Source organism: Neofelis nebulosa, chromosome 10 (genome assembly GCF_028018385.1).
Source record: "Neofelis nebulosa isolate mNeoNeb1 chromosome 10, mNeoNeb1.pri, whole genome shotgun sequence".
Taxonomy (NCBI): domain Eukaryota; kingdom Metazoa; phylum Chordata; class Mammalia; order Carnivora; family Felidae; genus Neofelis; species Neofelis nebulosa.
In genome coordinates, this window is record NC_080791.1 from 46,852,508 (window position 1) to 46,878,126 (window position 25,619).

Here is a 25,619-nt window from a genome sequence, read left to right on the forward strand (position 1 = left end):
GGATTTATCATCTTTCAGAGAGGAAAACCACTGCTTCAGCGCCTAGGACATAGGGCTTCATCAGCTTGTACGAAGTGGGCCTCTCTCTCTGCACCCATCCTGCCTCCTCTTCCCTTTACTCCTTCCTGCTTTTATAAATCCCCTTTGACTTTTCATTTAGTGCTGGTTTGTGACCAGCAGCCTCCAGAGCTTTGGGCGCTGGGTAGGGATGGAAGTCTGGATAAGGACAGACTATGAATCCGCTGGCAGCCTCCTGACCCATAGAGCCTGGTAGGGACGTGCAGAGGAAGCCCAGTGGGCTACAGACAGACAGACAGACAGACAGACAGACAGACAGACAGACAGACACTGGAAGGTGGGATGGATTCAAACTGCTGTCCAGCTTCCTGGCCTCTTCTTGGCAGCCATTCCCAGTGAGGGAATAGGGGATCTAGTTGGTTGGGCAGCCAGTTGGTTACGGCAGCCAAACAGAGGGATGGTTGAAAGGAGTTGAGGATTTTGATGTGTTTCTGTGGAAAGTCTCCAGGTGTTCTCTCCCCTCCCTATAGTTGTTTTGTTCCTTAGTGTGGTGCCTGGGTGAAGTCAGATGCCAGGACCTGTCAAGAATGGTGAGGAAGGAAGGAGGCATGGCAGTGGCATTATCGACTGTCTTTATTAGGCACTTAGGGGCCACTCTTCTTTGTGTATAATGTGTCTTTGGTTCTCACAAAGCCACATGAGGGATCCTGTACTGTCAGTTAACCCATTTTACCAATGAGACACTGAGGGTTAGAAAGATCACTTCCTTTAGTCGCATAGCTAGTAAACAAAATAATTGGAATGCAAATCTAGTTTCTCTGATTCTAAAACCTATGTTCTTTCTACCTTTTTTGGTAGAAAAACTTGCCCTTGTAAGTTGGCCTAGTAACAGCAAAAATGGTATTACTGAGTTCTCACATGTGGCAGACACTGTTCAAAGCATTTTAGAAGAGTTATAGGGGTGCCTGGGTGGCTCAGTCAGTTAAGCAGCTGACTTCAGCTCAGGTCATTATCTCACAGGTTTGTGGATTCCAGGTTGTGGGCTCTCCGCTGACAGCTCAGAGTTGGAGCCTGCTTCAGATTCTGTGTCTCCCTGTCTCTTTGCCCCTCCCCTGCTCACACTCTGTCTCTCAAAAAATGAATAAATGTTAAAAAAAAAAAGAGTTATGCCACTTATGGTGCAGTTTTGGTCATTCTGCTGGGAATAAGTGACTGCCTTAGCCTTTCTCAAAGCAGCAGTGCTGTTCCAGAATGCCTGCCTGATCCCACCCAGCTGCTAGTGAGTGAATGGGGCAGGGACCCTGTTTGCTTTATCCTAGAGGTGGTTTGAGGTCTAAAGAAAGATTGATTGTCCACGTCTGATCCGTTAGACCTGACCGTTGGCTTGTGAATGATCCCACTGTCCCCTAAGAGGCCTTTCTCAGGTTTTGCTCAATAAACATTTGTGGAATGAATGAATTAGTACCTTGTGCAGAGTGGTCTGCTGTCCTGCAGAAGTGGGGCAGCCTAGGGCTCACCATGCTCAGAACCCAGGATGCCAGGCCAGGCAGTTCTCTCCTCTAGGCTGTGCCCCTGTGGGCTTCTAGATTTGCCTGGTAATATGTTTTCTGCCACCTGCTTTATTTGAAATTTTAAAGGTTATAGATGAGGAAAAACTTGATGTTTTTTTTTTTAACTAACAGGAGAAATCACTTAGTCTGTCTTAAAAAGGGAGGGAAATAAGATGGTGCTATTTGCCATAGGGCTTCCCAAACTTCTTCATAGGAGAATCTCCAATAACGAACTGGCAAGTGCTCCTAGGGGTTGGGGTACGGTTCAGATTGACCCCAACAAGCTTGAAAATTGTTTTATGAAATTATGCGATTTTTAAATTTGATTTCATATGTTGAATTTGGTTTCAATATATAAAACAAATTTTTTCCTCAAAATATTTGTGTAAAATTGGTGTCTTGGTACATTATTTTATATTCTTGGGTGCTGAGAGTACCCAAATGGAGAAGTACCCAAATGGCAAGCATTCTGGTGTGGCAGCATAGGGTACCATTTGCATTTTTCATGCACTTGGTTTACAGTAATAGAGCTTCCCAACTCCTTGTGGAGATAGCCCCTTTCCTATTTATCAGAATGAAGAACATGTTTTAAAAATAAAAACAATCTTTATTGTTTGACCCCCCCCACCAGCTTTATTAAGATATAATTGACATATAACATTGTATAAGTCCATGATGATTTCATATGTGTATACATTGCTACTATATTTTTGTAGTGAGAACATTTGAGATTTATTCTCTTAGCAACTTTCAAGTATATAATACTATAGTCACCATATTGTATATTAGATTCTCAAAACTTCTTCATCTTAGAATTGGAAGTTTGTACCCTTTGACCAACCTCTCCCCATTTCTCCCTCTCCCAAGTCTCTGACAACCACCATTCTATTCCCTGTTCTGTGAGTTCAGTTGTTTATCGATTATATGTAGAAGGAAGATCCTTACTGTTTGTTTTCCTATTACCAAAGGTTATATATATATATATATACATATATATATATATATATATGTATATATATATATATTCATTGTAGAAAAAGAAAAACTACAGATTAGCATTAATAGTAATAATACCTTTATACTCAGAAATAACTAATGCAAAACTTGGGTTTTATAGCCTTCCAAATCTTCTTCTCTGTGTCTATATGAGCACATTAGAAATAAAAATAAAAAAAAGAACAAATGAAGGGGTGCCTGGCTGGCTCAGTTGGAAGAGCATGTGACTCTTGATCTTAGGATCATGAGTTCGAGCCCCATGTTGGGTGTAGAGATTACTACCAAAAATAAACCTAAAAAGAGAGGATAAAAAAAGCGTAGTAAGCTGAAAACAAAAAATGAACAAATGTATTAATATAACCCTTACTTTTGACTCAATCATCCTTAGAGCTAGGAGTCATCTCAGATTGCTTTTGAAAGGATACAGAGAATTAATTTTGAATAATTAAAATCATCGTAAAGGTTAATCCTGTTTGTGAAGTTCACCTTCCCATAATTCCCCGGTGTCAGACAGTTCCCAGCAGAGGGAAGTGCCTACCTTTGGGGCTGCTGCTGCAGTCACAGGGTCCAGCTGTGCTTCTTGTGAAATGACTCACGTGTCTTAAATGTGACAGAAAAGGTAGCTCCTCAGTGTTGTTGAAGTGAAAATGTGACCAGAGAATTCTGAAGCTAAACTGCACACGGAGGAGCCTCAGATAAGATCATTGCTCCAGAATTGCATTTTTAAAATATTATTTATTTTTGAGAGAGAGAGAGAGAGAGAGCGCGCGTAGGGGAGGAGCAGAGAGAGAGGGAGACCGAGAATCCCAAGTAGGCTTCTCGCTGCCACTGCAGAGCCCAATGTGGGGCTCAAACTGTGAAGAGTCAGACACTGAAATGATGGAGCCACCCAGGTGCCCCTCCAGCATTGAATTTTATTACCTGTGTGACTTTGGGCAAGACAGGTAGCTTCTCTGAACTGGTTTTCCCTTCCTTAGATTGGGGATAATGACACCTACTGTACCTTTGCCTACCAGAGTCACTAATGAGGACCAGGTGTCAGGTATTGTTACTTAAATTTGCATGCAGGTGTTTATGCTATTTTTAAAAGGAGGTTTAAATGTAGAAAGATCAAAAGAATTGTCAGTCTTTATAAAAAGCTGAAATCTAACTCTTGGGCTTAACATTAGCAGGACTTAATTACAAAGCAAATGCTCTTTTGGATCCCCACTCTAAGTTTTCTTCAAAGAATAGAAGATTCCTTGATGGCTAACATCTCATTACTTTTCATCACAATTCTGAACTGAAGGAAAGGGCAGAAAATAGTCCCATTTCACAGAATAAAAGTGGGCTTGCCATTCAAGAGAGCTGTTCATTGGCAGAGAGAGTCAGAGAGTTCCAGGGCCATCTGTAGCTGCCTTAAGAGGGCAGAGGTGTACAAGGGAGAAGCAGAGAGAGTAACTGGAAAGGCAATGTGTGGGGGGGAGCGGGGGCGGTGCATGGCTGAATGCTAGAAGCCACTGCCTCAAGGGCTGCTCACAGGCATGCACTCAACTCAGTTCTGAAGAGAGGAATGGGTCCTGCATTGGGATTGGGAGGCAGGTGTCTTGGCTTCTATTCCTGCCCCAAAGACAAGCTGTGTAATCTTAGTCATATCCTCTTCTTGAGCTTTTTGTTTTGTTTTGTTTTGTTTTGTTTTAATAAAGTGAGGGAATAGGACCAGATGAGGTAACTTCAAGTCTTAAAAATCTATGATTCTGGCCATTTTTTCATCTATGTCTGCCCAAATGGAACTTTGGTAGAGAATTACCACACAGATAAATCAGGTGTGGGAGAATGTTCCAGTTTTTGGTGCCCCTCATGATTTCCTATGGGGCTTCCCAGCTGGATACCTTTATGCACAACACATGATCTGTACATCATTGAAAGAAGAATTATTTTTGCTTGTCTATGTGTTACTCTTAACTAGAACCTTTTTAGATTGTTGGGAGGGAGAACTACTTTTGGTAACTTTTGGGAAGGTTGGTTGATAGAAGTATAGTAAAAGTAGGTTACTTATGGTAATAGGGATATGTGTGTCACTATGTACTGGCTTTCGAAATTACTAAATACAGTATTTTTCCTTAGTGCCCATTGGGAACTTTGCCTGTACTATGGCTTTTGCAGAATGTGGGAGAAGCACTCTTGAGTGGCTCGAACTCTAGAAGAGGGAGAGGCAGGGAGGAAGGGAAGGGGAGAAGGAAGGTGGGAGAGATAAGGAGGGAGAGGGAGAGGGACAGGAGAGAGCAGAGAGTACCAGTTGTGGTTAGAATACAATGGAGATTAAAAGACCAATTTGGGAAAAGACGAAGTCCCCAAGGACTTGGACTTTTGGTTTAATTTTGCATCTACATTGCCCAACCCCCGACGGGAACTCAGTAAAGTATTTTTAATGAATTAATAAATGAAAAAATGAAGAATGAATGATTCTGTTGAAAGGAAATTTTTGCTGAAATGTAGTACAGTGACCTTCAGGTGGTTGCAGTGACGTGTTTATATATATGAAATGTGTACTTACAACCTATGGAAACACTTTCCTGTGCATTATCCTGCATAATGATGATAGACATTTTTTTAAAAAGGCCAAAATGAAAACATTGCCTAATGCCATACTTTCTAGACTCTTCATAGGTACTGATAAAAAAAGGATTTGGTTGATTATTTCTAGATAAGTCTTTCTGTAAAAGCACCAAGAAATATTTGAGGAGTGGGGGTATAAGACCTGTAAATAGTCCACAAATTTGCATTCCAAGTCAGAGGGAGAAAGACAGGCATTGCTCAACTTCTGGGTGAATAAACATTTTTTTCCCCCTTGCAGAAGCACTGTTTCACCATAAGTCTTGACGGAACTGGTGCCATCAGCTTCTGATTAGACAGATGTGTTTTGTGCCACCATTACTCACGGCCACAGGCGCCTGGGCTCTCCTGCCACTTGCTGAGTCAGCTGATTAAAACATTGGTCTGTGAGGCTGAAGGCAAGGGCTGGATCCCAGGCCAAGCCAAGTGCCTCAACCACTCCCGCCCCTTCTGCCAGCAATCTACATTGGGAGGAAGATTGAATTATGGCATGTTAGATTCATTAGGGAATATTCTTTACCATTGCTTGTTTTAGATTAGTCATTGAGTTTTAGAAGTAAGGGGTCTGGGTTTTCAGTTTAATTCTTTCATTCTTTTTAAAGTGGATTCTAGTGTTGTTTCAGGTTTACCATCTTGGGGCATGTTCATGGTATGCATTCTGAGACTTTTGGTACCCCCAAGTCAACTATCAGCATGGCATATCATGTCTTCAGTGTGTCTAAAATGGGGATGATCATACCTGCCTCACAAGTTGCTCAGAGGATTAAATTAGGTCACATATTTAATAAAAAACAGCAAAAGCAGATTGAGATGCTGTTGCTGGCTGGTTAGCCAAAGACTCATCAGCCAAGGACTCACCACCTCATACCTATCTGGTGCCATTTTTCATTTAACTACAGTTTCTATGTGACATGTATTTAAGATGCCTTATGAATTGTTGAAGCCATATGCATTCAGGCTGCAAATGCTATGGATCTCCTGCATTGATAATGCCTGAGGAAAGCAATTGGTTAGGTGGGCTTCATCTTCGTTAGTTATTTCAAAAGTATTTGATCTTATCTGGTATGTTCTTTGTTGCTTTGTTGATTATATCTGGTTGCTTTTTTAAAACCCTATGAGGCAAGTGAATGGTGATGATATCTGACCTTTATTGAGCAGTTACCATGTACCAGGCACTGTTCTAAACACTGTACCTACATCCATTTATTTAATCCTCACAGTAGTCTATTTTGAGTACTATTATTTTTCCCATTTGATGATGATGAAATTAAGACACACAAGTTAAATAAGTTACCCAGATAACATAGCTGATGAAAGAAGGGACAGGGATTTGAACCCAGGCAGTCTGACTCTAGAGCCCATGCTTTGGATCATCAGAGGATGGTCTTTCCAATCAAAACTAACCCTTTTATTTGTCCGTAAAGTACGAGAAAGTCACATTCACAAACTAAGCATGTTCCACTCTATTATTCATGGAAGCAAGATGCTAGAAACAGTTCCAGATACAGAATGAGGATGCATAGCTTGGCAATTTTTTTTTCTTTTTTTGAGGGAGAGAGCCCAAGTGGTGGAGAGGGACAGAGAGAGAGAGAGAGAGAATATCAGAATCTCAAGCAGGTTCCACACTCAGCAGGGAGACCTATGCAGAGCTTGATACCACAACCCTGGGATCATGACCTGATCCGAAATCAAGAGTTAGAAGCTCAATTGACTGAGCCACCCAGGTGCCCCGCTTGACAAACGTTCTGACCATACAAGATAATACTTGAAAATGAACTTGTTGCATGATATTCAGGAAATTTTATTGCCTAGAAATAGCAATAATTAAGTTTAAGTATTACAGGAAATATCTGGGGGTGAGACTTAAAAAATGAGGAGTCAGCAACTTAATGCCTCATTTCAGTATCAAGACAGTACTGTAATATAGTAACTGAAGTGTTGTGTCTTAGGAAGTAAAGTTGTAGCTCTGGTTACATTAGGTAAGTCACATCATTTATCATCTTTTGCTTAGAATGCCAAATTCTATCTTTCTTTTCCATTCCTTTTAGGGATGTTATGAATAATAACAACAATATGGTGATAAAAAAGAATGCCTACTATCTATTGAGTACATACTATGTGTCAGTCCCTTGCTAGGTCATTGCTCCTCTAATTGGAAGGACAACTCTGAACTAGATGATAATTACCCATTTTACTGATGAGGAAATGGAAGCACAAAGAAGTTAAGTACATTGCCCAAGGTCAACAACAGTGAATGGCAAGACAAACATTGGAACTCAGGTTGCTTACCTTGACTTAAAAGCCTGTGCTCTGTCCCCTAGCCAGTACTGAGTCTTTCTGGGGCTTCTCTAGAAGAATCATAGTATATCCACATTTACTGAATCCTTTGTTGAAACATATTGCTTGGCTTGAGGCTCATAACAGATTATTATATTTGAAACTGGGATTGTTCTAGAAAACCTGGAACATTTATGTTACCATAGAAATAGTAATGATGGTATGTGGATCTTGAGAAACTTAACAGAAGACCATAGGGGATGGGAAGGGGAAAAAAAACTTACAGAGATGGAGGGAGGCAAACCATAAGAGACCCTTAAATACAGAGAACAAACTGAGGGTTGATGGGAGGTGAGGGAGAGGGGGAAATGGGTGATGGGTATTGAGGAGGGCACTTGTTGGGATGAGCACTGGGTGTTGTATGGAAGATAATTTGACAATAAATTATACTAAAAAAAAAAAAGAAATAGTAATGATGGACTTGATATAAGCCTTACAGGAGAAAAATCTGGTTTTCCCAGCACACTACAGCCTAAGGAGTCAGGTACTTACTTGGTATCTAAGAAGCAGGATGACCTGGAATCAGAGTAGCTGAAATATGATCTAGAGAGCTGGCAAGTAATTGTTTCCTTATGCTTAATTTCTGGAAGACCCCAATACTTTTTATTTTGGGGTGTCACTTGAGAAATTAGAAAGAATATATGAAGAATTTGAGTAGAACAAAGTTGGTCTTCATATTGTACATGTTGTAGAGGTTTATTAAAGAATTCTTTGTACCAGTTACCCTACTCACACCACTTAAATATGACACGTTTTTATTCTGATGGCATACACACTCAAGCGTTTTTGAAATAACATCATACCACCTTTATGCAAATACAGTCACTGTGTTCTTGCTAGAATCCTGGGGATACTTTGCTCTGATGGTTAGTAACAGATGGTTGTGAGGTGCAGTCATAGGTGGAAAGTCACAAGTCAGAATTTTGTGAAGCACAGCGGCTGGCAAGGTGATAAGGGGGGGCTATAGTAAGGAAGGTGTTTCTGGATTGTGTCCATGGACAGGTGGGGTCTGGAAGCCCATGTTCCCTGTAGAGGAATAAACTTGGCTTTGGAGTCTGACAATATTGAGTTTATACCTTGGATCCATTTATTAATTGTGTAATTGAACAAGTAACCTCTGGATCTCAACTTTCTTTTCTGGAAAAAATTGCATTCATCTTCCATCTCGCACAAAGTGGCTCTAAGGAATAAATAACATAATGAATATATTAAAGTGCCCAACATTGTGTCTTGCAGAGTCACTGTTCAGTGTCCGTTTCCTTGCCCCTCTCTTCTCTTCCTCCTTTCCTCTTGGATTCCTCTGTTGGTTCTTGAGAGTTCCCATTGTACGAGATTTGCCATTACTCAGCTCTACTCTTATCAAATCACTTAATTTCACTGATGCTTCAGTTTCCACCTATAGAAAACAGGGGTTGATGATCTCTGCCCCACTATTTTATGGGGTTTTTATCTAATCATTAAGTTGATAATTGGATTCTAAGGATTAAAAAAAGGACAAGAAAATGCCCATAATAGGGGCAACCATGGTAAAGAGTACTTACAATTCACTGTAAATGTTCTGGTGGAAATACATACAGCTTATTGTGAGACTGCGGAGTGCACTGCCTGGGAAATTTGAAAGGTGAAAAATGAGGTGGAACCATAGCCCAGTAGGAGTTTGCTAGATTGAGAAGGGAATGGGATAGAGAGAACACGTTCAAGGATTTTCATGTTCAGTGGCATAGAGGCAGGAAGGGCATGGGATACCAAAGGAGAGATTATGGTGTTGTCATATAGGGTAGATAAGTTGTGGCTGGAGGTGCTAATGTGGTGGGCTGAAGCCCAATGGTGAAACCAGGCTAAAAAGTTGCCCTTTACTGGGGTGCCTGGGTGGCTCAGTCAGTTGAGCATCTGACTTTGGCTCAGGTCATGATCTCACAGCTTGCGGTTTCAAGCCCCACACCAAAACTTGCCATTTACCTTGGAGGCTGCAAGGAACTAATGGAAGTTTCTCAATATTGTGAGCGAAATAGCTGGGTTTCTCTTTGGACAAACAGCCTAAATTATGGAAGTTGTTAACGCTGCTCAAGTTATGGAAGATGGATTTGTTTGAAGACATACTTCTTAGGACTTACGGGTAACATAAAATAGTATGTTTTGAAACTTTTTTGTAAAAAGTACTTGGAGAGATGGTGCTGCTATCAAACTCAAGACTTCTACATGAAGGTACATGTGTATAGGAAAATGGAGACTTCATATACTAATTTGTGGACTGCACCACGTGGAGCCATATTGTTCCAAAAGGATGAATATGCCCTGCTTTGGAGCTAAGCATATTTACCATTTTTCAGTAAAGGACCAGGTATGCTTTTGGCAAATCATTGAGGCTTAGACCCAGAAAGATGTTAAGATGTTATACATATATATCTCCAGCACTGAGTTTAAGATCCTGGGAGTAGTTGACACCCAATGTGTGCAGAATTTGGGTGGTGATTTGTTGAATTTCTTGTGCTCGGCATGTGCTGCTGTGGTTAGCAGTCCCTGAATTTCCTCAGGGGAGGATCAGGGAGGCCTGGGCCACAAAACTATCATTTATGGGCAAATTGCAAGAAACTGGGTGACGTTTTTCCTTAAGTAGTCAGAGTCAAACACAAGTACATTCACATGTGTTTGTGTGTTTCTAGGTCTGTGTTTATGTTTTCCTGAGTGCTGTCTGCTTTATCCAGACCAGGGGGAAAACTAGATACATATCCAGAATTCCTCAGGGAAAGCCTCCAGAGAGATTTGCCTTGGTTACTAGAGGTACCTAGATGTAAAGAAGACACTTGCTTTCTCACGTGAACTGGGTGGTGGCTGGGAACTGAAGGTGTGAGGAGATGTGGTTCCACTTACGAGATTCTGCTGGGGACAACTGAGCACCAGTGTTTGCTTGTCGTGTGAGGAAGTGAAGGTAGAGTGGATGCTTTCTCCTTCTCTGATAGCCTTTCCCCAGGATCACTCTCTGAGTATTCGGGAACTGAAATCAAGTCTTGGGCTGACATGTGGTGTGCAGGGAGGATTATGTACACCTCAAACTCCTAAAGGCTTCTCATCTTGGAGGTTTAGAGTATGAGATCTTTGAACCTGTCTTTCTCTATGTGCTGAGCTCCAGTTCCTTCTCACTGGGTTAATCAAACCCGGGCTGAGTCCTTTGATAGATCTAGCTTTGGTCTCTTGAGACCAAAGGCACAAGGGCTGATGAACTGTGGGTGGGAGTGGTCGGGTCTCTGAAGGGTGTATGTGTGTGTTTCACTATTTTGAGTTACAGTGACCAAGTGTTTTAAGTTTAGTTTAATATTTAAATACACTCTGATTGGTTGATTTTTATTTTTCCTTTTTTTAAAACTGTTATTAAATAGTGAACATATGTTGATAAAAGGGGAAGCATGCTCTAGTGGGAAGAATATCAGATTTGGAGACAAGAGTTCATTCAATAAACACTTACCGAGTGTTTATTATGTGCCAGAAACTGTTTTAGGCTTAGAATTCAGTGGAGAAGGGGTGTCTGGTTGGCTTAGTTGGTTAAGCATCTGAATCTTGATTTCTGGCTCAGGTCATGATTCCAGACTCGTGGGATCAAGCCCCATGTTGGGGCTTGGAGCATGGAGCCTGCTTAAGATTCTCTCTCCCTCTGCCCCTCCCTTGCTTTCTTTCTCTCTCTCTATCTCTCTCTCAAATTAAAAAAAAAAAAAGAATTCAGTGGGAAAAGCAGACCTCTGTGATCACTGTGCAGTATGATGTTAATAGTAAGATGTGAGCACAGGGGAAGGAAGTCGGGTAGTGAGGGGAAGGGGGATCAAGTGCCAAGGGCTTTCTGGAAGAGGGAGCTCTTGAGAAGAGACTGAGGGATGAATAGGGAAAGTTAAGAAAGTTAAGAAAGTTAAGAGCTCTTGCGAAGAGACTGAGGGATGAATAGGGAAATTGCTCATCACACAATTTCATGTTCAAAGCAGGACTGGCAGGATCTGGGGCCAGAGAGAGGTAGGCAGTGGGCCAATCATGGAGAACTCTGTGTATCCGAGACTGGACTTTTTAAAGATCCTGCCTTGTGTCCTGTTCTGTGTGATGATTGGTCAAGTATTTCCTCTCTGGGCCTCAGTTTCCTTATTAGTAATAATGGAGATGATAATGATTACCTGGCTTTACCTCTTGGAATAATACTGAGACTCAAATAAGAGAATAGTGAAAAATTATTGAACACTTACACAGATTAGCTCACTTAACCCTTACTACAACTTTATTAGGTAGATACTATTATTTTTTTTAAACCTAAACTTGAAATGGTTTATTATTTTTTAAAATATATTTTATTGTCAAATTGGCTAACATACGGTGTAAAGTGTGCTCTTGGTTTTTGGGGTAGATTCCCATGGTTCATTGCTTGCATACAATACTCAGTGCTCATCCCGACAAGTACCCTCCTCAATCCCATCACCCATTTTCCCCTCTCCCCCACCCCCCCATCCAACCTCAGTTTGTTCTCTGTATTTAAGAGTCTCTTATAGTTTGCCCCTCTCCCTCTCTGTTTGTAACTATTTTTTTCCCCTTCCCTCCCCCCATGGTCTTTTGTTAAATTTACGTTTACCAAGTTCCACATATGAGTGAAAACATATGATGTCTGTCCTCTGGATAACTTATTTCACTCAGCAAAATACCTTCCAGTTCCATCCACATTGCTGCAGATGGCATAATTTCATTCTTTCTCATTGCCAAGTAGTATTCCACTGTGTATATAAGCCACATCTTCTTTATCCATTCTATTATTAAGGCCATTTCACAGATGAGAAAACACAGAGATTAAGTGATGTCTCAGATCATAAAGCTAATAAGTGGTGGAGTTAGGATTTGAACTGAAGTAGTCTGTCTAAAGATAACTTCTCTGTGTGTGTGTATGTATGTGTTTATAGTACTAACTCTGTGGCAAGCTCAAGAGCCAAGTTCTGTAGGCTGAAGGCAAAGGAATGCATAGCTGTGCACTTGCCATGTATGGTATTTGGCTTTTCCAAAATGCCTGTTACAGTGGGTCTGTGTGTCTGGGGAAAAAATATTGTGCTTGTGGGTGGACACCTGGCTGGTAAGCTTCTAAGAGTGGGAGGATCACTTTCCCTCAAGTGTCCTGCAAATAGTTAATTCTGGAGGGAATCGAACCATTTGCCTCTGACAGGTTCTTCTGTTCACACATCTGTTACTGAAAATGGGGACTCCACCATTTTCAAACCAGTGTTCCATTGGAAGGACCTTCGTTTCCTCCTTCATTCTGCCATTATCCACCATGGCTGGCTGAGGAAGCCGGCTGTTTTGCACAATCATCACTATCCTTTTGGATTGTGAAGAACACCTTTGATTGTCCCTGAGCTTCTCCCCATTTCTGTCCCCTGAAAGAGAAGGAGCAGGCTGCCATTCCTAGCACCTCAGTCAGTGTCATTGTTGTCCAGACACCATGTCTCTACAACCATCTCTCCTTTTGGGAGACCCATTAAAGGATGGGTCCCCTCTTTATACTACTTTCTTTATCTTTTATACTACTCTCCCTAGCCTCTAGAACTTCATCTCGCCTTTTTTCCCCCATAGTGACAAGAGGCCTTGGCTCACACAGTTTCCTGTGGACGGTTTTCTGTCCCACCCTGTCTTTGATTGGCAAAGGTCATAAGTGACATATCAGTTACCAAGCCTATTCCCCTTTTCTCTGCACCACTCTGCCTCAACTCCTTGCAGTAGCTGACTAGGTTGACAGCTCCCTCTTTCCTAAAATTCTTTCCCTAGCTTTGTGACACCCTGCTGTTTTGTTTTTCCAACGTGACTGGTCTTTATCTTTTCACTTGACAAGTACAATGTCATCTGCTTTTTTCTCTCTGATTTTTCACTGCATTCTTTCCCTTGCTGAGTTCAGCAATCAGTTGAGTCTCTAAGTTGGTAACTGCCATGTTTATAGTTCCAACCATGGCCTCTCTCCTGAGCACTTGTTCCTCATCTCCATCAGAGTTCTAGACATGTCTACTGAATTTTCTACCATGCTATCAGTTTTTACCTTTAACCTGCCTGCCTTCCTAGGCATTCTTGGTTTGGTGCATCAATCCCCCAATTAACTCTGTTTAAGAACTTTGAGTCTTGTTAGATTCATGCATTTCCTGAGGAACATTGTTACTCCTTCCTTTCCAATGTTCTTCCCAAATGATACTTATATTTCACCTCCTCTGCTACTGCCAGCCTTCTTTGGCTCTTGTGAAGTTGACTGAGAAAGTCCTGGCCATTTGGCTTATGGTCACTCCTCTCCTTCATTCATGCTAAAGTAGCATGCTTTAAAAAGTAAACACACACACACACACACACACACACACACACACACACACACACATGCTTCCCATCACCCACTGCATAAAGGACAATCTCAGTCTGACATTTGAGACTTTCACTGATGTGATACTAGCCTCTGTTTTTAATTCTTATCTTCTATTACCTCCTTCCCTGAACCCTGTCTTCTATTCAAATCATATTCTCCTTTCCCTGTATCAGGCTCTGTGCTTTGTTCATGTAGCTTCCTGTGCCTGGAGTGATAGTTTTATTCCCCTCCTTGAGCTCTTCTTGGCCGGTCACTTACTCTCAAATCCTACCTGTCCTTAAAACTGCAGCTCTGGTGATTGTCACCAGAATCTTCCTGGTTCATCAGAGCAGGAAGTTTGCTCCCCTTTCTCTACCTGGGCCAATTTATACCTATTTTATGGCCAGCATTGCATACCAACTTGTATTATCTCTCTTTATGTACTCTTCTTATCTTCCGTATTGGTCTGGAAGTTCTTAAAGGGCAGGGACTAAGGGTCTTGTTATTTCCTTAATGCCACAGCACAGCAGGCTGACACAGTACAAATGTGCTGAATGAATATATTTTGAAGCACTGAATTATATTCACTGTGTTTTTTAAGAAATTATTTTTAATGTTTGTTTATTTTTGAGAGAGAGAAAGAGAGACAGTGAGTGGAGGAGGGGCAGAGAGAGAAAGAGAATCCAAAGCAGGCTTCATACTGTCAGAGCAAAGCCTGACATGGGGCTCGAACCCATTAACTGTGAGATCATGACCTGAGCCGAAGTTGGATGCTCAACTGACTGAGCCACCCAGGTGCCCCGACTAAGGTTTGTTTGTTTGTTTTCTTTGTTTTAGAATTTTAATACATCAATTGGCTCTGAAAATTTAGTGGTCAGTGGGCAGGTATTAATTAGATTTTTGGGTGTTTGTTCTGTTGTGTACAGGAAAGAATTCATAAAGCAAGGCTGAGACTGCTTATCCCTAGAAAGCCCTGCTTGCAAAGCTGGTCCTTTACTGGTGTCTGGGAACTTGGATTTCAGAAGGATTGGCAGCACTCTAAATTGAGAGCAGCTCACAGTACCTAAATAGTTTGCGCAAATAGCACTGTGTATGCTGAGCACCTGCTTTCCATCCAGGAGTCTGGAATTTGGTTCCATGCTAGGCAGGGAGTGTCTACCTGACCAGTCTCTAATAAAAATCCTGGGCATCGAATCTCTAATGAACTTCCCTGGTTGGTAACATTTCACACATGTTGTCAGAACTTGTGTGTCTTGGGTAACTCTTCGGGAGAGGACTCTTTGAAGCTTATGCTTGGTTTTTCCCAGACTTCATTCCACCTACCTTTTTTCTTTGCTGGTTATGCCTTGTATCCTTTCAGAGTAATAAATCATAGCTGTGAGTATGACCACAGCCTTATGAGTCCTCCTAGTAAAATATCAAAACCTAGGGCTGGTCTTGGGGATCCCCCAACTCTATGAAATGCCACAAATGCAGGGCCAATCCTTTTTTTTTTTTTTTAAACCAAGACTTCAGAGACATGAAAGACTCAGAGAGATTATTGGTTTTTACATAGGAGGAGAAGCCCAATTCTTAAGACTATATGTACAGGGCCTTGTGAATGTATATGGTGCTCTGCAGAATAAAGCTGAAGTCTTCTTGATTGCCAACTATAAAATTTGGGTGAGAAAGAGCTATTGGGGAAGATTTGGTTGGATTTTTTTTTTATAGCATCTCATGTACTGTCAAGAGTTCTAAAAATACCAGTTATCAGGGCTAGGCTCTTAGAAAAATTAAGGACAATATTTGCCTGGGATCCATTGTCATTATTCTTCCATATCAAGAGTTGAGTTCCTTGGGCCATTTTTCCTGCCTGAAAATAAAAAGTGGACAGAGCATCCATCATGCTGAGTTTCCATTGTGTCAGACATCAGCTAGGTGTGTGGTATGAATCATTTCCTTTAATCCTCACAAAGACCCTCAAAGGCAGGAATTTTAGGCCATATAATATAGATAAGGAAATGAAACAGAGAAGTTAATATTTTCCCAGAGTCACAGAGCTGAGAAGTGGTAACCCTGGAGTTCAAGCCCAGGTCTTACTCCCAAAGCAGTGCTTTTTGTTTTGTTTACCTCTGTCCTGCCTGAACACATATCAGCTCTTTCACAAGTAACTAAATCTTATCTGGACCTCCGTAAATGTTAAGTTTTGAGAAGTGTTAGTTAGCTTCCCGACTGGAAGTTTTAGAGAAGATTTCTTTGGTGAGGGTAGCTTTCGTGTGCATGCTCTGTATGTCAGTGCACCTTTCCCAGTCCTGGTGGGTCTCCATGCATGGCAGTTAGTGGCCTTTCTGATTCTTTTCACGTGCCTTCCCCGGGAAAGAGGGGATGGTCTGCTCTGTTGTTTTGCCAATTTCAAAGCAAGTTTGCCTGACGTTTCCCTTCTTAACAGATTTTGGGCCAAAACTTATCTGAGAACAGTTTGCTTTATTAAATCTGAAATAAGTGGAGGGTTGTTGTTTTTCTTCTTCTTCTTCTTCTTCTTCTTCTTCTTCTTCTTCTTCTTCTTCTTTTAATAAAACTATAGGGAGGAAAATAGAAATGGACAGTTGGGGTACTCTCTTGTATTCTTGTTAATTTCATCCTGGGAAATGCTTTCATATAACATTTCTTTCAGATGACCAGCACACTTCAGTAAGGAAACAAGGACTTGGGTTCCAGAGACTGCCATGGAAAGTGCTGACCATGAGCAAATAAATTCAGCACCTGGTACAATGCTCTGCATACACTAGGTACATGGTTGGTTAACATTTGCTGGATGAAAGCAATTGGACATAAGTATCTTAACTCTTTTGTTGCCCAAAGAACACAGTAACTTGGACCCTAATTGCCATTAGTGTGTTCTGGATGAGGAAGAGAATATTCAATTACTTTTAGATCAGGTGCTGAACCTGGGGCCAAGCCATCCATCATCTTTCAGAGAATGAAATGCAAATTGTTTCTTCTTGGATGGGTAAAATTTTATTTGGATTATGGAGAATAGATTGAGTGGTGGTGATAGTAATAACTAATACATAGGGTTTACTGTGCTAGACTAAGTGCTTTACCCATGGAAAATCATCTAATCCTCACATCACATTTTTAAGTAGATGTTTTACCAATGAAGAAGCTGAAATACAGAAAGGCTAAGTCATTTGCCCAAGATCACATAGTAAGTGGTAATTCTGGAACTTAAATGTGGGTAAGAAACAGGCCACTTAACCTGTCCTTAGGGGTAATATAAGGAAATAGGAACCCAGGCATTTCCTGCATTTTTTAAATTTTGGTAAAATGCACATAAAATTTATCATTGTAACCTTTCGTAAGTGTACAGTGGCATCACATTCACAGGGTTGTGCAACCATCACCGTCATCCATTTCCAGACACCAGCTGTCCCCAGGTCACCAGCTAGACCCCAAGACCTGACCTTTACTGCCCACCTGTTTGTACTCACTAACCTTTGTCTTACATCCTCCCCCACCCCCTTGCTCCCAACCCCAAGCTCTTCTTTCCAGCTTACCTTTATCTTAGGCGAATGATCCTGGACACCACCCCTCAGGTGATGGCGACTGTCCTGACAAGACCTCTGCCCAGACCACACAGACCTTTTGAGTTTAACCCCTGACTCCTGAGGCGTGACCCCTAGAATGGCAGGCAATTACCTGTACCTCATTATAATACTAAAATCTCTGCCCACAAAGGAGCCTCAGTCTCATTTATATAACATACAATATGTGTATAGGCAGGTTTTCCTTCAGGCACATGTACCATCATTTGCCTGCCTCTACATACAATGACAAGGCTTCCCTATCTAAATATTCATCCTAACCCATTCTTTCTCTCTTACTCTCTCTCTCTCTCTCTCTCTCTCTCTCTCTCTGAGTCACAGTTAGCTGCAAACCAAGTTTTTTTCTTTGTGTTAATACCTGACCTGGTGTGGTTTCTGTGACTTACCAAGGAGTGAACCCACCTTTGTTCAGTTACATTTTCACTGAAACTCTATATCCAGTAAATAATAATTTCCTATTCTCTCCTATCCCTAGCCCCTGGCAACCACTATTCTGCTTTCTAGCTCTATGATTTGACTAAGTATGTAATGTAAGTGGAATCATAAAGTATTTCTCTTCTTGTGACTGACTTTTTTCACTTAGCATAATATCCTTAAGTTCATCTATGATGTAACATAGACCAGCATTTTCTTCCTTTTTAAGGTTCAGCAATATTCAGTTGTATGGATATACCACATTCTGCTTGTTCATTCATCCATCTGTGGACACTTGGGTAGCTTTCATGTGTTAGCTATCGTGAATAATGTTATGAATGTGGGTACAAATATATCTTTGACACCCTCCTTTCAGTTCTTTTGGATATATACTTAGAAATGGGACTACTGGATCATGGGGTAATTCAGTTTTTAATTTTCTGAGGAATGGCTGTACTGTGCTTCTCAGCACCTCTACCCTTTTAGTTTCCCACCAATGGTAAACAAGGATTTCAGTTTCTCTACATCCTTATCAACCAATACTTTGTTATTTCTTGGTGTTGTTTTTTTTTTTTGATAGTAGCCAGTTAAGTGGATGTGAGGTGGTGTCTTGTAGTTTTAATTTAAACTTTCTCAAGTGATTAGTGATGTTGTGTATCTTTTCATGTGCTTATTGGCCATTTGTATGTCTTCTTTGGAGAAATGTCTTTTCAAGTCCTTTGCCCACTTTGAACTGGAGTTTGTTGTTTTTGAATTTTAGGAGTTATCTATATATCCTGGATATTGATTCCTTCTCAGATATATGATTTTCAATATTTTCTCCCATTCTGTGGGTTGCCTTTTTACTCTGTTGATAGTGTCTTTTGATGTACAAAATTTTTATTTTTATGAAGTCCAGTCTGTCTATTTTTTTCTTTTGTTGCCTGTTCTTTCGTGTCATGGCCAAGAGATCATTGCTAAATCCAATGTTATGAAGCTTTTTTCTCTGAATTTTCTTCTAAGAGTTTTTTTTTGTTTTAGATCTTACATTTAGACCTTTGATTCATTTTGAGTAATTTTTTATATGGTGTTAGGTAAGGGCCCAACTTTATTCTTTTGCATGTGGATATGTTGTTTTCCTAGGGCCAATTTTTGAAAAGACTGTCTTTTCCCCATGGAATGATCTTGGCACTCTTGTCAAAAATCATTAGAGGGAAACTAGGCCTTTTTAAAGGCATTTTATTTCTTGGTATCTCTTGGTTTTATTTACTGAAAGGAAAGTACAGGTGAAGGGCTCCATTTTCCATGAGTTCCTGGAGCAGTTTCTGGAAATTCTGCTTTTCTTTTACTTCTATGTAAATCTTAAAAAATTGTTTACATTTTTATCAGAAAGAAATGAGAATTCATGTTTGAGTCTTGTACCCCCCTGCCATAATATAATGATTTTTTCTTTCTTCTAATATCAGGCAAATAGTAGAAATCAAGTCCATGTAGTCAGAGAAGACTTCTTAAACTCAAGGTCCCTCAATAGGGAACCAGTTCAAGGAGATACATGATGCCTAGTTGGGAATTTGGATTCTTGTGAGTTTTGGGCTATGACAGTCTATTCTGTGACCTTGAGAAAGTAGGAGGTTTTACTGCTTGTTCTATTGCCCTTTAGAGTTTAAATCTGTACTTTTGAGTCATTGGACCATGGGGATTGAGGAATTGTGAGCCCTTTTCTCTAATGAATTATATAGCATCATCAATTAAAGATGGCAGAGCATTAAGTTCTCATTTTGACATGCTTCCTGTTGTGCTGTACTTGTTTTTTAGACGACATAGTTATTTTTAATTAAATATTTTGCAGGGTTTATATTTGCATTGAGGGAGCATACTGACTAAAACAATGTGAAAATACAATTGTTGGCTTCCAGCGACAGATTCTCCAGCCTTTTTTTGGTACTAGGATTTTTCATTTGTGCAGAACTAAGTAATGTGACAGCTGTGAGGCCTTAACCATGGAAATGCCTATTTATTTGCCTGTTGGAACAATTTCCATGACAGAAAGTGTTGAGAACATTCCCTTTTTAAGGACAAGTTTATAAAACACTAGTTAGGGATAAATCAGTTTACATTTCAGGGATGTTACCAAAATTTGAGGTGGCTGAAACTTTTTTCCATGTCTGTCTATTGGAGATTTTTAATTCAGTCTCAAAAGAAAATGGCTCATCTCTAAAACATAGACATTGATTAATAACAATTCTCACATTACCTCCTTCCTTATAAGTATTTATATTTTGTAATGAAGAGGAGAGGTAATAAAACTCTGAAACTAAGAATCTGAGTGGTGGTGGGGATGCAGTTTAGCAACAAACAATTTGCTTTTATGATAACTTTTCTTGTGAAATCATTTTGACTCTTTGGTTTATTGTTTCTAAAAAATATTTAAAGAGGAAAAAAATTCCTCTGGAGACTTTAAGGTACTTAAAGTGACACATTTCAAAGTAGCCCCATTTAAAGATGGTCTGCACTAAATGGACTAGAAAGTTAAGCAGCAGGTTAAGAGAAATGAACAGCCCTGACTTGGAATAGAATACAGAAAGGCAAAGGTCAGCTGGCTGTCAGCTGCCTGCACCTCTCTGTGAGACAGTTGATTCTGAACTATTCCAGAAGAGTGGGTTTGAGGGCTATATTGGTAGTGCCCAGGGTCACCCCTAATTTGAAAACCACTCCCCACTAAAGGCTGGGCTGGTATCATGGTTTCCCTGGTAAGTTATATCTTTTTTCAGTGATTCGAAGAGTTCAATCTACAGAACAATAGGCTTTCCCTGAAGCAGACTATATCCCTCATCTGACCTTGTTCATCTGGCTTCCTTTTTGTCTTACTGGGTATACACCTAAATATATCACATAATAGTAATCTGTCCTATAGACAGTTCACCGTTACATACTGTGTGAACAGTCGATCTTAGCTAGACTGTCAGCATGCCAATGTTATTAATCCCCTTCTTTTGCAGCTTTTGTATTCCTATAACAGGTGGTAGAACTCCCAGGGAATGAGGTTGAGAGTTATGGGTCTTTTTCAGTTGCAAGAAGTTGAGAAAGCAAACAGCTATTAGCTGCATGTATTCTCTTCCTTATGAGCTTTAAGTTCCGGCACATGACCCAACATGAGTTAGGTTCAGTATCTTACTAGCCCCACTTCATTCAGAACTTTGATTTAGGCCAGAGGAGAGGAAATGAAGTGGGCACTCATGGGAGTATTCAAGTATGTATTTGAAGACCTATTGTAGGCGTGGTGGAAAACAGTTGTTTTCTGTGTCCACAGTGGACAGTGCAAAAGGAACAGATGGCAGATTGGATGGTAAAAACATAGATAAAGGGCTGGTCAACCTTTAGAATAGGAAAGATGTGTCAAGGTCATTTATCCTAGTCTTTATTCTACAGATGAGGAAACTGAGGCAGAGGAGCACAGCCAGGTATTGAATCAGTCCTCAGGCTTGCAGTGGGTGTTTCCTGTAACCCTTTACTCCCAATCCTCAGTCATTGCAAAGGTTGGGACTAGGTGCTTATTAAGTGCCCTATGCAGCAAAGCTGGATAGCTCTACCAACAGAACTCCCTCAAACCCACTCTTCTGGAATAGTTCAGAATCAGCTAGCTCACAGAGCAGTGGAGGCAGTTGACAGCCTTTCTGGAGTTTTTTGTTTGTTTGTTTGTTTTTGTCTTAATCAAAAGTGTGTGTTTCTGACTTCTTGAAGAGGGGTGAGTGAAGTCCAGAAAGGAGTGGAATATTTTTCTGGAAATCACTGTGAGCCAGAATATTTACTGAGAGTTCTTTGCCTTGGAAGATACACATTTGTTCCCATGTCCCATTTCTTCTTCCACACTATACCTCATCTCTTTATCCTAGTGATTTTTGGGTCCCTTGGTTTTCTCGTCCATGGTGGAATTGTGTTGGGGCAGGAGCTACCAACACCATAGGGCACACCCCAGTTCGCCTAACTAGCAGACTAGCGAGGATCTTCAAGCTGTTCTTTCTCTCTAACATGTGGGACCCAGGGATCAGAGGAAGTTGCTGGGAGGCTGTCCTGGCAATACAAGTGAATTTAGAAAGAAAGAGAAAGCACACTATTAGACAGATAATAGTCACTTAATGAAGAATTGTCGGACGAATGAATTACTGTGCTTCTCCCCCTTCTTCCCTTGTAATTATAGAGCTGAAAGAAACTAAAGACACATTCAGTTCAACCTCTTCATTTTATGTGGTCAAGCAAGTGAAGACTACAAATGTTAAATGATTTGTCCAAAGTCCTGTTAGGGGCTGTGCTGGGGATAGGCATATGTCATTCTGTGTCTTCATATTACATTGGGTTGAACCGAGTGAAATTGCCATTTCCATGGTTCAAAATATTTGCTTATGGATAGTTTGTGAGGTGCAACCTAAATATGTTTGAAGGAGCAATCCTGTATACTTTCTTAGTTCAATAATAGCAATAATAACCTTGGCCTTCTCTCTAAAACAAGCAAGCATATAATAGGTAGCTTATTGTGGTGATCAAGAATAGTGGTTCTGAATCAGATGATTCTGGTTTGATATCCTTGGTCTTTGTAAGCTCAAGTTTCCTCATCTGCAAAATAGGAAAAATGTCAGGTATATCATTTTTTATTCTAAAGGTTAAATGAGATGATTCTTTGAAGGGCTTAGTATCGTGTCTGGTACATAATAATTATGTAGGAAGGGTATTATTCATTGTATACATAAATAAAATAATAAAACTTATAAAGCTTTAAAACCTTATAATCCCTCTGAATGGTGCAGTCATCTTTTCTGAAATCTGTGGGATATGTCATACTTCATTGTTTAAGATGGACATACTTTTATATATATATTTTTATATTCTTTGTATATTATGTTTCTGTTAGTTACAGAGAATATGCTTGGAATGATGTTCTATTTTTAAGATTTTTGTGTTGATAAAATGTGCTATTGTCTCACACAAATCATTATGGTATAAGTAAAGCAAACATGGGTGAGTATGCAGAATTAGATATGAGTTCCATAAAGGAAAATCACCTTTTCTGTCACAGTCATGCATGATTCTACTCAGCTTCTACCAGAGACCAGGTGTGTATAGTCAAGGCTCAAAATGCTGTTGACTGACAAACTGAGTTAGTAAATTCTTTTAAAACCTGGACCCTGGAACCATATCCAGTGTTTGTCCATCTCTGCCTCATGTATCAGCAAATATCTCTACTGCCTGGTCATGGAGACACCCATGTGTGAAGTATTTCTCAGAGAACTCCTCATGACCCAGTGACACATCCATAGCAAATATGTTTTCAGACAGCTGCATACTTAGGGGAAGAGTTATCACCCTCAGTGTAAGAATGGACTAAGGCAATCCCAGCCCTGAGAAGGAAGCATTAGACTTACCCTAAAAACAAATACTTCTGTAGCAGAGAAGATAAACATAGGTCCTCCCATAGGGTCCTGCTTCCCTTCAGGACGACCAGCCTACCATTCTTGGGGTCAGTAGACATTGTGGGTGTCTTTCCCTACTGCCTATGCTGCCTTTGGGCAGGACCACTGCAAGGAACTATGGGGGGAGGGGAGCCAGCCCAAAACAAGCCTTCTGTCGTGATTTACCAGAAAAGGTACTGGGAATACACTATCCTAACAGCTACCCATATATACCCTGATCATCTTCCGCTCAAACTGGCCTCTTCCCATTTACTCCATCCTCTATCTCCATTTACTTTGTCCATATTACTTTTGCCATTGTAAATGGAAGCAAAGTCTGATCTTTAGAGGAAAGGTGCTACATGAAGGAAACACTGTTTATTTGTTTAAAAAGGCATAAATTTACTAAGAATTGGCTACCATTTTGAACTATGAACCAGACACCAGTGTCTGGAAGTATCTGTGGAAGGATATAAACATTTCTTGAGCTTCTACATAGGTGGCATTGAGCTGGGGTATTTATGTACACCATGTCTCATTTACAAAGCTGCATGCAAAAATATGTATTATTCTTCATTTTGCTAATGGGAAAACTGAGGTTCAGAGAAATTAACTACCACAAGATCATACAGCAAATGATCAGTGCAGCTGTCTGACTGAATCTCTGCATGTGCTTGCTGCTACTGTAGGCTCAGCTGCAGATGACCTTTAATTTTGCAGTAGGCCTGTAAGGCAGTGGGCACAGCTGTTGCTGACCTCTGAAGTTCAGAAAATTGGAGCAAAAGCATTGTGAATTTCTGGTTTATCCAGCCCTACTGTGGGCGGTAGAAAATGCATACATTCTTTTATTCACTTATTTATTTACTTTTTAAATTTTTCTTAACGTTTATTTATTTTTGAGAGACAGAGAGAGACAGAGCATGAGGAGGGGAGGGAGACACAGAATACGAAGCAGGCTCAAGGCTCCCAGCCGTCAGCACAGAGCCCGACACAGGGCTTGAACTCACAAACTGTGAGATCAGGCCTGAGCTGAAGTTGGACACCCAACCGACTGAGCCACCCAGGTGCCCTGATTCACTTATTTGTTTATTAAGACCACTTTTATTCAGGGGTGCTTGGGCGGCTGAGTAGGTTAAGCATCCAACTTTTGATCTCAGCTCAGGTCTTGATCTCAGGGTTGTGAGTTCAAGCTCTGTGTTGGGCTCCATGCTGAGCATGGAGCCTACTTTAAAATAAATAAGTAAATTAATTAATTAATTGAAAACACTTTATTCAGTCTATACTCTAGGCTCAGCATTGTGCTAGGCACTGAGAGAGTATTAAAAAAGTTTAAGAAATGGGCTCTATCTCAGGTGCTTTTACCCTAGGTGAAGAGAGAAGAGTCCTAAAATAGTTGTCCTTAATGTAAGAACAGGAATTTGATTGTATGATTAAATCAATTGGTGCATTGTGAGTTCATTTTCTTTTTTAAGTTTATTTATTTTGAGAGAGAGGGAGGGAGGGAGCATGAGTTGGGGAGGGGCAAAGAGAGAGGGACAGAGAGAATCCTAAGCAGGCTCCATACTGTTAGTGCAGAGACCGATGTGGGTCTTGAACTCAAACTGTGAGATCATTACCTGAGCTGAAATCAAGACTTGATGTTTAACTGACTGAGCCACCCAGGTGCCCTGGTACATTGTGAGTTTAGAAGTGGGAGAGATCTATGTAGGTGGTTAGGAAACGTTTAATGTGTTAACTACACACACACACACACAGTCTCAAATTAGTGGTGCTGATAGTGGCAGAGGAGAGATTGATTCAAGGTAATTTTTTAAAATTAAACTTTTTAGGGCGCCTGGGTGGCGCAGTCGGTTGAGCGTCCGACTTCAGCCAGGTCACGATCTCGCGGTCCGGGAGTTCGAGCCCCGCATCAGGCTCTGGGCCGATGGCTCGGAGCCTGGAGCCTGTTTCCGATTCTGTGTCTCCCTCTCTCTCTGCCCCTCCCCCGTTCATGCTCTGTCTCTCTCTGTCCCAAAAATAAATAAAAAACGTTGGAAAAAAAATTTAAAAAAAATAAAATAAAATAAGATAAAATTAAACTTTTTAGGGGCGCCTGGGTGGCTTGGTCGGTAAAGCGTCCGACTTCGGCTCAGGTCATGATCTCATGGTCCGTGAGTTTGAGCCCCGCGTCGGGCTCTGTGCTAACTGCTCAGAACCTGCAGCCTGTTTCAGATTCTGTGTCTCCCCCTCTTTCTGCCCCTCCCCTGTTCATGCTCTGTCTCTCTCTGTCTCAAAAATAAATAAACGTTAAAAAAGAAAAAAAATTAAAAAACAAATTAAACTTTTTAGTTTGAGATAATCATAGAATCTCATGCTATTATAAGAG

At 40.7% G+C, this 25,619-nt stretch overlaps 1 protein-coding gene across 19 annotated transcripts in view; it reads left to right on the forward strand.

The window, feature by feature from the left end:
• Positions 1–25,619, forward strand: part of SYTL2 (synaptotagmin like 2) — a 153,470-nt gene that overhangs the window by 36,922 nt on the left and 90,929 nt on the right. Inside the window, exon 1 of one of the 19 annotated variants that reach the window (XM_058687592.1) lies at positions 14,363–14,642. The exons of the other annotated variants lie outside the window; for them this stretch is intronic. The gene's annotated coding sequence lies outside the window, so the exon portion shown is untranslated. Of the gene's footprint in view, positions 1–14,362; positions 14,643–25,619 lie in introns of those variants that run through there. 19 annotated transcript variants of the gene reach the window in all.